We start from the raw sequence: 13,504 nt of genomic DNA, 5'->3' as shown, positions 1-13,504 counted from the left end.
TAGTGCACGCCCCGCACTATATAAAGCCGCCTTTCAGGCGGCCTCGTGTAGTGTTTGTTAGCATCTGAAGCAGTGGGTGTTCTGTGTACCTTCAACACAGTTACACACCAATCGTTTTTGGCTGATTTACTATTTTGCTCTTGTGTAGTGGTTACTGTCTGTGCCCTGACCGCAGTATACACCACTATATTCACCTCACCTATATAGCTAGTGATCTAGCTTTAATAATAGAGCTTGCAGTCAGTAGTGTTAGTGCGTGCTGTCTGCGTGCTCTGTACCCAGTACATACCACTATATACACCTACATAGCTGTTCTCTATTTGAGCCCGATTGTCATTTGCTGGAGTTATTGGAAGTTGTGTGTGCCTCCAGCACAGCACAGTATACATCTGTATATACCCCTTTAACTCTGCTGTTTTCTGGTTATTATCTGCGTGCCCTGACCGCAGTATACACCGTGATATTCACCTCACCTATATAGCTAGTGGTCCATCTTTAACAATAGAGCTTGCAGTCAGTAGTGTCACTCAGGAGATAGTGCGTGCTGTGTGCCTGCTCTGTACCCAGTACATACCGCTATTATCCACCTACATAGCTGTTCTCTATTTGGGCCCGATTGGCATCTGCTCGAGTTATTGGAAGTTGTGTGTGCTTCCAGCACAGCACAGTATACATCTGTATATACCCCTTTAACTCTGCTGTTTTCTTGTTATTGTCTGCGTGCCCTGACCGCAGTATACACCGTGATATTCACCTCACCTATATAGCTAGTAGTCCATCTTTAACAATAGAGCTTGCAGTCAGTAGTGTCACTCAGGAGATAGTGCGTGCTGTGTGCCTGCTCTGTACCCAGTACATACCGCTATTATCCACCTACATAGCTGTTCTCTATTTGGGCCCGATTGACATCTGCTGGAGTTATTGGAAGTTGTGTGTGCTTCCAGCACAGCACAGTATACATCTGTATATACCCCTTTAACTCTGCTGTTTTCTTGTTATTGTCTGCGTGCCCTGACCGCAGTATACACCGTGATATTCACCTCACCTATATAGCTAGTGGTCCATCTTTAACAATAGAGCTTGCAGTCAGTAGTGTCACTCAGGAGATAGTGCGTGCTGTGTGCCTGCTCTGTACCCAGTACATACCGCTATTATCCACCTACATAGCTGTTCTCTATTTGGGCCCGATTGACATCTGCTGGAGTTATTGGAAGTTGTGTGTGCTTCCAGCACAGCACAGTATACATCTGTATATACCCCTTTAACTCTGCTGTTCTATAAAAAAGGCATCTGCAGGAGTTAGTGGGTGTTGTGTGCCTCCAGCACAATATAAACTACCCAACTACTGTTTTACCCAACTCCCTTCAGGCCATTACCATGTCTGGAAGGCCAGCAAGGAGAGGCAGACAGGCGCGAGCCGATAAAAGAGGGCAAGCAGGCTCTGTGTCTAGAGACAACAGTGCTGGTCGTGGACGCGGTGCATTGTCATCAGCACGTGGCCATGGGACATGCTTGTCCTTCTTTTCTGCAGCTGGACATGTTGAACCGCAACATGCCAACGACTTGGTAGAGTGGATGACCAAGCCCTCTTCATCCTCCTCATCCTCTCTCACCCAGTCTCAGGGTAGTAGAAAAGCAGCTGCCAACACATCGTCGTCCCTCCTCTCAATGTCATCATCAGTGACTCCTTCCCTAGACCCACCACATCCTCCTGAGGAGTCTCCTGAACTCTTTGAGCACAGTGTTGGGTACATGCTCCAGGAGGATGCCCAGTGTTTGGTGGGCTCTGATGATGACACTCAGCTAGAGGAAGGCAGTAGCGTGAGCACAGAGAGAGGGGATGCTCAAGAAGGACAGCAATCTGGCAGTCATGTTCCACAAGCTGCAGCATACTGCCAGGTTTGCTACAGCGATGAAGAGGGAGGGGATGATGAGGGCACTGACTCCACGTGGGTGCCTGGAAGGAGGGAGGAGGAGGAGGAGGAGGAGGAGGAGGCACATGTCCAACGAGGCAGGATGCCCTCCGGGGGCCAGCTTAGGGGCAGCACACCGACTGAATCACACCGCAGAGCTCCGCCTGCGCAGAGCGCTTCCTCTGCGCGTTATTCTAAAAGTTCTTTGGTGTGGGCCTTTTTTGAGACGAGTGCATCAGATCGCACCGCTGCTATTTGCAACATATGTCTCAAGCGTATCTCACGTGGCCAAAACATCAGCCGCTTGGGCACCACATGCTTGACCAGACATATGTTGACCTGCCATGCAGCTCGTTGGCAAGCATACCTCAAAGACCCACACCAAAGAACAAAGCGGACCTCTCCTTGCTCCTCATCAGCTGGCATCTCCAACCCCACTAGACCTTCAGTCCTCTCTGAAACCTGCTCTGAGAGGAATGAAGGTGTAGAATTAGGTGTGTCACAGCCAAGTGCTTCCGGGAACTCTGCTAGTGGTACATCCACGTCCGATTATAGCAGACAAATGTCCCTGCCCCAGCTGCTGGACCGGCGGAAGAAATTTACTCCCAGCCATCCACATGCCCAGCGGTTGAATGCTAGCTTGGCTAAATTGCTAGCACTTCAACTGCTGCCTTTTCAGTTGGTAGACTCGGCCCCCTTCCGTGAGTTTGTACAATGTGCGGTTCCTCAGTGGCAGGTCCCCAAACGCCACTTTTTCTCATGGAAGGCAATTCCGGCTCTCTACCGGCATCCTTGCCTCGCTGGACAGGGCGGTCAGTGGTAAGGTGCATATTACCGCTGACTCATGGTCCAGCAGGCATGGACAGGGACGTTACCTGTCTTTCACGGCCCATTGGGTCACTCTTCTGGCTGCTGGGAAGGATGCAGGACAAGGTGCAGTAGTATTGGAGGTTGTTCCGCCACCACGCCTCCAAAATGCTACTATTGGTTGTGACACACCTCTCTCCTCCACCCCCTCCTCTTCTTCTTCCTCCATGGCCTCTTCCAGTGCTCTGTCCTCAGAACCAGCGGTGCTCCGTAGGCGTTGCAGGGGCTACGCAAGTACGCAGGCAAAACGATGCCATGCCGTGCTTGCGCTGGTTTGTTTGGGGGACAGGAGCCACACTGGGGCGGATGTTTTGTCAGCTCTGCAGGGGCAGGCCGAGAGGTGGTTGACGCCACGCCAGCTTAAGCCAGGAATGGTGGTTTGCGACAATGGCACCAACCTCCTCTCCGCCCTCCGACAGGGACAACTGACCCATGTGCCCTGTGTAGCTCACGTCCTTAACCTGGTGGTGCAGCGGTTCTTGGGCAGGTACCCCGGCTTACAGGATGTCCTGAAACAGGCCAGGAGAGTCTGTGTGCATTTCCGCCGATCATTTAATGCCTGTGCTCGGCTGGCTGAGCTTCAAAAGGAGTTGAACCTGCCCAAGAACCGCCTTATATGTGACATGCCCACCAGATGGAACTCAACATTGGCCATGCTGCAGCGGCTGCACACGCAGCAGAGGGCCATCATTGAGTACCTGTGCGACTACGGCACCAGGACAGGGTCAGGAGAGCTTGGTTTTTTTCTCACCACGCCAGTGGGGCATGATCAGGGATGCATGCACTGTCCTGTCACCATTTGAGGAGGCCACAAGGATGGTGAGCAGTGACAGTGCATGCATCAGTGACACTATACCTCTTGTCCACCTCTTGGAGCATACGCTGCGTGGAATAATGGACAGGGCACTTGAGGCAGAACAGAGGCAGGAAGAGGAGGACTTCCTTGCCTCTCAAGGCCCCCTTTATCCAGACAGTGTTCCTGCTGTGCCACCCATCACACAGGAAGAGGGTGAGGAGGAGGAAGAGGAGGAGGAGGATGATTGTGTCAGCATGGAGGTGGAGGCTGGCACTCAGCATCAGCAGCAGCAGTCTTATAGGGATGATTTACAGTCCCAAGAAACACGTGGACTTGTACGTGGCTGGGAGGAGGTAGCTGTGGATCATGTTGTCCTTAGTGACCCAGAGGACTCCGGACCGAATGCCTCAGCTAACCTACGCTGCATGGCCTCCCTGATCCTGCAAAGCCTGCGGAAGGATCCTCGTATTCTTCGGATCAAGGAGAGGGACCATTACTGGCTGGCCACTCTCCTTGATCCACGGTACAAGGGTAAGGTTGCCGACCTTATCTTGCCATCGCAGAGGGAGCAGAGGATGAGACATCTCCGGGAGGCCTTGCAGAAAGCTCTGTGCAACGCGTTCCCAGAGACTGGGAGGTCACAAACTCCTGGTCCTGGACAACGTGTTGCTGAGGCATCAGTCAGAAGGAGCGGTGGAGAAGGTGGCCGTCTGACTGATGCTTTCAGACAATTTTTTAGTCCGCAGCCCCAAGGTATGATTGGTTCCAGCACCCATCGCCAGCGTCTAATTTACATGGTGCAGGAATACCTAGGGGCAAGGTCAGACTTGGACACCTTTCCCACTGAAAATCCTCTGGCTTACTGGGTCTTGAGGATGGATCACTGGCCAGAGCTTGCACAGTATGCAATTGAGCTACTGGCCTGTCCTGCATCCAGCGTTCTTTCGGAACGCACCTTCAGTGCTGCTGGTGGCTTCGTTACCGATCACAGGGTGCACCTGTCCACCGAATCAGTTGATCGACTGACCTTCATCAAGATGAATCAGTCTTGGATCACCCACAGCTACCAAGCACCTGAAGCTGATGTAACCGAATAATTTTTTTTGAAATACCACATCCCTTCAAGACTGCCTATGCTGATGCTGAGTGACTGTCCTGTTATGTTGATTGTCTATCCTCTTCCTCCTCCGCTGATATGTTGGAAGAACATTTTTGGTTCTGGGTGATGCCAGCAGCCCAATTTTTCTGCCCCTGTTTAACAGGGGCGTTTAAGTACAATTTTTGATGCAATGCTTTGCAGCAGGGCTAATTCCTGCAATAAAACTAGAGTGTATGGCAGAGGTTGCAGTGTGATGGCACTAGTGCCATCAGCCCAATTTTTCTGCCCCTGTTTAACAGGGGCGTTTAAGTACAATTTTTGATGCAATGCTTTGCAGCAGGGCTAATTCCTGCAAAAAAACTAGAGTGTATGGCAGAGGTTGCAGTGTGATGGCACCAGTGCCTAAGGCCCAATTTTTCTGCCCCTGTTTAACAGGGGCGTTTAAGTACAATTTTTGATGCAATGCTTTGCAGCAGGGCTAATTCCTGCAATAAAACTAGAGTGTATGGCAGAGGTTGCAGTGTGATGGCACCAGTGCCTAAGGCCCAATTTTTCTGCCCCTGTTTAACAGGGGCGTTTAAGTACAATTTTTGATGCAATGCTTTGCAGCAGGGCTAATTCCTGCAATAAAACTAGAGTGTATGGCAGAGGTTGCAGTGTGATGGCACCAGTGCCTAATGCCCAATTTTTCTGCCCCTGTTTAACAGGGACATGTAATTACAATTCTTGATATAATATTTCACAGGAGGGCCCCTTCCTGTGCCCACCCAGAGTAACTGTGAGGACTTATAGTGTTGTGGCACCAGCACCACAACCACCAAATGTCAATTTTTCTACCACTGTTCAACAATGGCATGTAATTACAATTCTTGATATAATCGTTCACAGCAGGGCGCTCCAGCGCCCACCAAGAGTCACTTTGAGGGCTTACAATGTTGTGGCAAAACCAACACCTTGTTCCGCCATTTCTGCAGAGCATATAGGGCAGGCCCCTACTTTCAAACATCCAATTTACAAACATCTCCTACTTGCAAACGGAAGGAGACAACAGCAAGTGAGATGAAAAAAGATGGACGACAAAACAAATTATACAGGGGTGATAACCCTTCCCTATGTTTTCCAAAAAGCTTAAAAATATTTTTTTTGACTGGAGCTACACTTTAAAAATGTACCAGTTGAAAATTACAAACAGATTCAACTTAACACAACAAACCTACACAGTCCCAGTCTTGTTTGCACTGCCTGTATACTGCTGTTCTGAGTATATAGGGCCTGGGGGCCACACGCATTTCCTTTTTTTAATATGGGTACAGGGTTCCCCTTAATATGCGTACAAGACCCAAATAGGCTGGTAATGGGCAGGGAGGGCTACCCATGCCATTTTTCTGAATGATTTTCAACCATATTGCAGGAACCAGATATAACATTAAAACCGCAAGCAGTTTTAAATGGTGTTATTTCCGCTTAATGCCATTTTGTGCAGGGACTGTTCTAAACACGGGAAACACGTGGCACTTCACAGGCATACTACAGACACCCACCAGGCACCATATTTAAAGGAATATTTCACTTTTTTTTTTTCACTTTAATCGTCATTAAAATCAGTGCTCCCACCAAAACGGTAGTTTTTAAAACTTTTTTTTGCAGTGACCCATGTCCCCTGAGGCAGGAGGCAGGTCGCCAAACCCTTTTTAGGACACTATCTTGCATATTAGCCGTTAAAATTAGCACTTTCCAATTCGAACGTTCGAGTCCCATAGACTTCAATGGGGTTCTAACGTTCGTACCGAACGCGGGGGTCGTTCGCAAGTTCTGGTGCGAACCGAACCGGGGGGTGTTCGGCTCATCCCTAGTAACCAGCACAGTACACTGCTTGAAGCCAGCATCCAAAGGGGATGGGCACCTTTGACAGTAGAAAGATTGTCAACTGCAAAGAAACACAATCAATTAATAGAAAGTAAATAAATCACTGACATGTAGTAGAATAAAAAGCACATTTCAGCTCTCTTGCTGTCATCTATATATATATATATATATAAATATATATATATATATATATATATATATATATATATATATAGACATAATTATATTGTCCCCATTTATTTATATATATATATATATATAGCATATTATTTGTTTACAATTTACGATACAATTATTGGTAGAGCAGCACTGTGTTGGTATTATATTTTATTAATGTGAAGTGAACATGTTTTTCAACTTGCAAATAGCTAGAGGAGTTTATTCACATTGCACATTTTGGTATTTTGCACATTATGGCAATTTGAACATGTGACATATTTGCACATTATTGTACTTATTATTCGATTTTTATCACAATTATTATTCAATAGTGGATTGTGCTGATAGAGTATTGGATTCGTTAAATGGGACTATTTGACATCAGTGGTTGCTGAGCACAAAGCGGGCACCGCCGCATCCATAGTAACCACTGACATTACCCAGCCTATTCACTTGCATGGCCGGGCATTCCCAACCATGATAACTGAATGGTGAGGGATGTCCGTGGTTTCTTCCTTAGTAACTATCAACAGCAGGGAGCTGTCACGTTTATGCACGCTGAACACCCTAAACACCCAACGCATCCCTAATCACAATAATAGACACATGAGGCCTAGCAAAAGAAAAACAACCCCCAAATGACAGACATGTCTGACCCCATTTCTGAGTGGTTCACGCTGACAAATCCTGGGCCCATCACTAAACGTAAACAAAGTGGCAGGGTCTCTCAGACGACAACATTGATCAAATATGGCCACGGGCATACTTTATCAATGTGATGACTCAAATATATCCATGTGGCCAAATTTGGTCAGTGGTGTCACACTTTACTCAGGGCATATTTAATATTGATTGGATCCTGGCCAAACATTTTCTTGGGCCCCACGCAATTGTAACCCCCATTATTACACAGGACCCCCTCTTCAATATTACATCCATCATTACACAAGTCCCCCTCCCCAATCATTACACAGCTTATTGTTGATGGTGAAGAAGAAGGGGGTTATTGTTGAGGATGGAGATGTGGGAAGGGGGACTATTGTTGAGAGTGGAAAGGCGGGGAGCTATTTGTTGAGGGTGGAGAGGTGGGGGGTTATTTGTTGAGGGTGGAGAGGTGAAGGGGTATTTATTGAGGGTGGAGAGGTGGGAGGGTTGTTTGTTGAGGCAAGAGAGGTGCAGGGTTATTGTTGAGGATGGACAGGTGGGGGTTATTGTTGAGGGTGGAGATGTGGGGTGGGGGCTATTGTTGAGGGTGGAGAGGTGGGGTTAGTGCTAAGTGTGGAGAGGTATGGGGGGGTATTTGTTGAGGGTGGTGAGGTGGGGGATTATGTGTTGAGGGTAGACACTGGACAGGTTTTTTTTTGTTGAGGGTGGAGAGGTGAGGGATTATTTGTTGAGGGTGGAGAGTTGAGGGTTATTTATTGTGGGTGGAGAGGTGGTAGGTTATTTGCTGAGGGTGGAGAGGTGGGGAGTTATTTGTTGATGGCGTAGAGGTGGGGAGTTATTTGTTGAGGGTGGAGAGGTGGGGGGTATTTATTGAGGGTGGGGGGTTATGTGTTGAGGGTGGACATTGGACAGGTGGTTTTTTTTGTTGAGGGTGGAGAGGGGAGGGATTATTTGTTGAGGGTGGAGAGTTGGGGGTTATTTATTGTGGGTGGAGAGGTGGTAGGTAATTTGCTGAGGGTGGAGAAGTGGGGAGTTATTTGTTGAGGGTGGAGAGGTGGTAGGTTATTTGCTGAGGGTGGAGAGGTGGGGAGTTATTTGTTGAGGTTGGAGAGATGGGGAGTAATTTGTTGAGGGTGGAGAGGTGGGGAGTTATTTGTTGACGTTGGAGAGGTGAGGGTTGGTCAATCCTGGTTGCCAGGAGAGTTCACAAGCACTATCCTTCTTCCAAATTGTGCTATGGATCAATGGCTGGGAAATGAAGGAAGGGATTGGGGGATGGAGTATTCAGGGTTTGGGAACCCCACAGCTGCCAGCCCCGCCCTCAACCTCCAAGAAGTTCTGCAACAGCCGCAATGACCTGGCTCAGGGCAGGACACACTGTCATCGAGGGACACATATACATGACTCACCTGCCGGAGTATAGTCAATCAGCAGCCGGGACTCAGTCCACTGAGCTAAGGGTGGCTTGACCAGCCTGACTGGGGGGTGGGCCCAGTCGAGGGGACACTGCAGCGACTATTAACCCTTATCAGCAGGAGAAAACTTTATACATAAGAGCCGAATCCTCTTGACAGCATGGGCTCAAGGGGCAGCTACTTTGGGCCTCACAACAATCACTGGGCCAGGGGCAGGTGCCCCTTTTGCCCTATGTTAAAGATGGCACCGACACCCCTCTGTTTATGTGGCCATGGATTTAGCTATAGAAATACTAAATATCTAAATCTAAATGTACAGTTCATGAGCAATGATCAGATCATGTGGAAAATTCACAAAATGATCTATAATTATACTTTCAATTATTACCGACAAGGAGAAGATACGCACAACAGCACATTTTCTAAAGATGTACAAAAAAAAAGGAAAAAAAACAGCTATGATGAGCATTTTATCTAATAAGACTGGACACTTTTATAAACTCTTACCAGTCAGTAACTTGAAAGAATCTCTGATGATGAGCTGTCTGTTTCCCTTGGAAAAAAAGAACCATTTCAGAACAAGGTAGTTCATCATCAATTTGTCCTAGTAATTCTTCAATTACCTGTACATCATTATAACTGCACACACTCTAAGCAGCACACAATTTAATTATTGGTTCCTGTAGCGCAGGAAGATAAACGGATCTGCTCAAGATCATAAGGAGCCTGACACTTGGATTTCAAATCAAATTCACTTACTTCAAAGGCACTGATGCTACAAGTGATATTACTGTGACACTAGATTGCAGACAAAACACAGGGTAGATTGCTTTCTCTGCCACCTGGCTTATATACATTTCAAGGTTTAGTGTTTTTAAAGACACATCCAAGAGCTATTTTCCACGACGCTTTTGTTGTATAATGAAGAAGACTGTATTGTGAAGAGTGCATTAAAGGAGCTACATTTACACAGCCTGCACCAAAATCCAAGCAAAGCAGCAATGCAGACCTGAATCCACTAATGTCAACAGTTTAAGAAACCCACTTTAGTCTAAAAATGACCAATTATTTTAATATAGCATTCTTCAGAAACAAACCTATTCCTGCAATCCTATCTGTTGCGTTAGTATGTGGCCCCTTTTTATTTTGCAGGTTCTAAACAGAAAAACTCAATGGAAGAAATGCAGTGCCATTGACCCTCAAAGATATTCATTACCCACTTCAGCCCGGCAGGATTTACCCCCTTCCTGACCACAGCACGTTTTGAGATACGGTGCTGCGTCGTTCTAACTGACAATTGCGTGGTCATGCGGAGTTGCACCTAAACAAAATTGACATCCTTTTTCCCCCCACAAATAGAGGTTTTTTTTGGTGGCATTTCATCACCTCTGTGGTTTTTATTTTTTGCGCTATAAACAAAGAAGAGCAACAATTTTGAAAAAAAAAATTATTTTACTTTTTGCTATAGTAAATATTCCCCAAAAATATATAAAAAATTAATTCCTTTCTCATTTTAGGCTGATATGTATTCTTCTACATATTTTTGGTAAAAAAAATCGCAATAACTGTATAACAACTGGGTTGCACAAAAGTTATAGTGTCTACAAAATAGGGGATAGATTTATGGCATTTTTATTATTTTTTTTATTAATAACGGCGGCAATCTGCGATTTTTATCATGACTGCAACATTATGGCGGACACATCAGACACTTTTGACATTATTTTGGGACCATTGTCATTTATACAGTGATCAGTACTATAAAAATGCACTGATTATTGCATAAGTGACACTGGCAGGGAAGGGGTTACACACTAGGGGGAAATCAAGGGGTTGAGTGTGTCCTAGGGAGTGATTCTAACTGTGGAGGTGGATTGCCTCATTAGAAAATGACAGATATAACTGCTCCCAGTGACAGGGAGCAGTAGATCTCTGTCATGTTGCTAGGCAGAACAGGGAAATGCCTTGTTTACATAGGCATCTCCCTGTTCTGCCACTCCGTGACATGATCGCGGGCCCCAGTGGACATCGAGTCTGCGGGACCTACGGGCACAGAGTATGCGGCGGGTATACGCATGTCCACAATGCCGTGATTTAAATGGGACGTACCTGTATGTCCATATGCCCAGCCATGCCATTGTAGCTATATATATCGTTGTGCACTGGTCGGCATGTGGCTAAAACGAGAGGCACTATAGTGTTCTTGCTCTATAATGTCCTTGCCCCAAACCCAACCATGTAGGAGGTTTTGAGATAGGGGGTTCTTACACCCAAAAACATTGGATTTTTCCTCCTCTCTCTTTTCACTAGGGTCTGGCTCAACTATCGTTCTCGTTATTCTATTCTGAATTCCTGCATGTATTTCTGAACATCAGCGGCTAAATGATTTAGTGGTGCTCACTGTAGCTATACAGTATACATGCATGCATTTTTTCTTTTGGTTGGCATTAAAAGTAGATCAAATATCTATGCTATACTAGACATGTGCACACTGAAATATTTTGTTTTGGAATTTCGTTTTTGTCCGAAAAATACATTTTATTTAGTTACTCCCGAAATTTGTTTTTATTTATTTAGTTTTGTTAAAAAATGCATTCGTCCGAAAATCCAAAATAATTAAGGTCGAATCTGTCATTGAAGGTTTATGGTGTTTGTCGAATGTTCTAACAAGATTAGAAAGAGCAGCGAAACTGTACGATGCTGCAATTGTAAATTTCCGGGCGAATTTTCCGCCTACAAACTATAGTAGAATTTGAATGTTGTATGACACTAGTAATAATTTTATTTATTAATTATTATTACTAGTAAACCAACATTAGAATTCTTCTATAGCCTATGGGCGGAGCGTTGGACCATAAAGTGACTACTTTGTCAAATCTTCATGTCAAATCTTTTCTCTCTATGTCGAATAATCTTTGACTAATAGAGTTAGGTTAGGCACATTCAACCTTTTTTGCTATTGTCTTTATAATGTCCAATCTTTTCTGTCTATGTAGAATAATCTTGGACTAATAGAGCTAAGGTTAGGCACATTCGACCACAGGTTCGATGAACACAGATTGCTATTGTCAGTGTCGTGTCGAATCTCTTATCTATATCGAACTGTTGTCACAAAGAAAACTAAAATAAAGCATTTGTTTATGTTGGATGTTTAGGTTTTCAGATTCTGCACGTTCGTTATCATTTGTTAAAACGATAACGAAAATACCTGAAATTCGGACGAAAATGCATTCGGACGAAAACAAATGCACATGTCTATATTATACTTGATGTAATATTACTGTAGCAAGGTCCCAGGCCTCCTTCAGTCTAATGGGAATATCCAGGGCCAGAGATAGCCGACATCTTTCTGTATATGGTGGGTTGCAAGGCATAGTGGGTGTAATACAAGGTACAAGTCTAACAGTTCCTTCATTTTCACTACAATCACTTCTTCTAGTTCTTCAGCCCACTGAGTTCCCGGTCTCTCTCTCTAGACTAGATGATTTACTGCCACTGAATCCCTTGAGCTCCTCCAATCTTCACTGTAGTATTTTCCTCAAGTGTCAACCTGCTTCTCTGCTGGGTCCCTTGCTTGGCACTCCAGATACTTCTCAAGCTTCACCCCACTGGCCTGTTCGGTCCCTAGCTTGACACACGAGGCTGCTCTGCAAGCATCACCTCCACTGGCTGGGTCCCTGGCTTGAAAGCTGCTGAAGTTTCCCAATTCTTCCACGTCCCCACTTGGTGAGAATTATGCTCCGGTACTTGCTTCAGCGACTCACTGTGATCCCTGGTAATAAGGTGGATGGTCCTTTAGTTGTGACAGCTTCCCCTGTACCTCTGACCACAACAGGTTATCTGGCCAGCAGAACCGTCACTTCTGGTTGGACTGCAATCCACAATCCCAACCCTGCACTGCTCTCTTGCTTCTGGATAGGCCCTCAGACAGCCTAGCAGCCAGATGTGCCCGGGATAGGCCCAAACTAGCAGCCAAGACAGTACAACACATGTCCACCCAGACGGCCATCCAGCTGGCACAGAACCCTGATCACCTGACTCCGCTTAAATCTATAGGTTCTCCCAGCAGGTCAAGGGATTTAAGAAACCCCCTGTTCATTGGCTGAGACACCCCATATACCCATAATCTGACCTTGCATTGCCCTTGTCTTATCTAATGCCACCAAGTTCCCGGCCACTTAACGGCAAAAGAGAGAAGTTCAGCAATTACAGACTTAGAGTGAAATCAATTGATCCTCAACAATTATTCAAGGTAGCTATGACTGGCAGGTAAATTTAGGAGCAACCATGCCTAAACACCAGGGTGCTACATCACATACGCTGACATTTGTACCTACTGTATACTTTTATGTATATTTCTGATACAACTTTATTGCTAAAGCATTTTTGTTATGTGATGCACATAGTTTATATATTTAAAATTATTGTATTAGTAGATTAAAACACTTAGGACCGCAAGACAATGTCATAATGTGCTAGTATGCATTGCACATTATGTGAAACATATAAAGATATGCATCGCTAAAAATACAAACATTAACTATCTAAATAAAAGTCCACAGTCAATGAACGTAAAGAGTCACCCACAGTGTAAATATGACAAGCTGAGACGAACTATGAAATACTCCACTGCACACCAACACACAAGGTCTCTTACAGCAGAAAGTGGACCACTAGATTATAGGTGGTCAGATAAACATGATATATCCACTATAGCATGACT

This window comes from Lithobates pipiens, unplaced genomic scaffold (assembly GCF_037356315.1).
Source record: "Lithobates pipiens isolate NorthernLeopardFrog02 unplaced genomic scaffold, aLitPip1_a1.2 Scaffold_3, whole genome shotgun sequence".
NCBI lineage: Eukaryota > Metazoa > Chordata > Amphibia > Anura > Ranidae > Lithobates > Lithobates pipiens.
The sequence above is the reverse complement of the archived record's forward strand: the minus strand, read 5'-3'. Positions refer to the sequence as shown.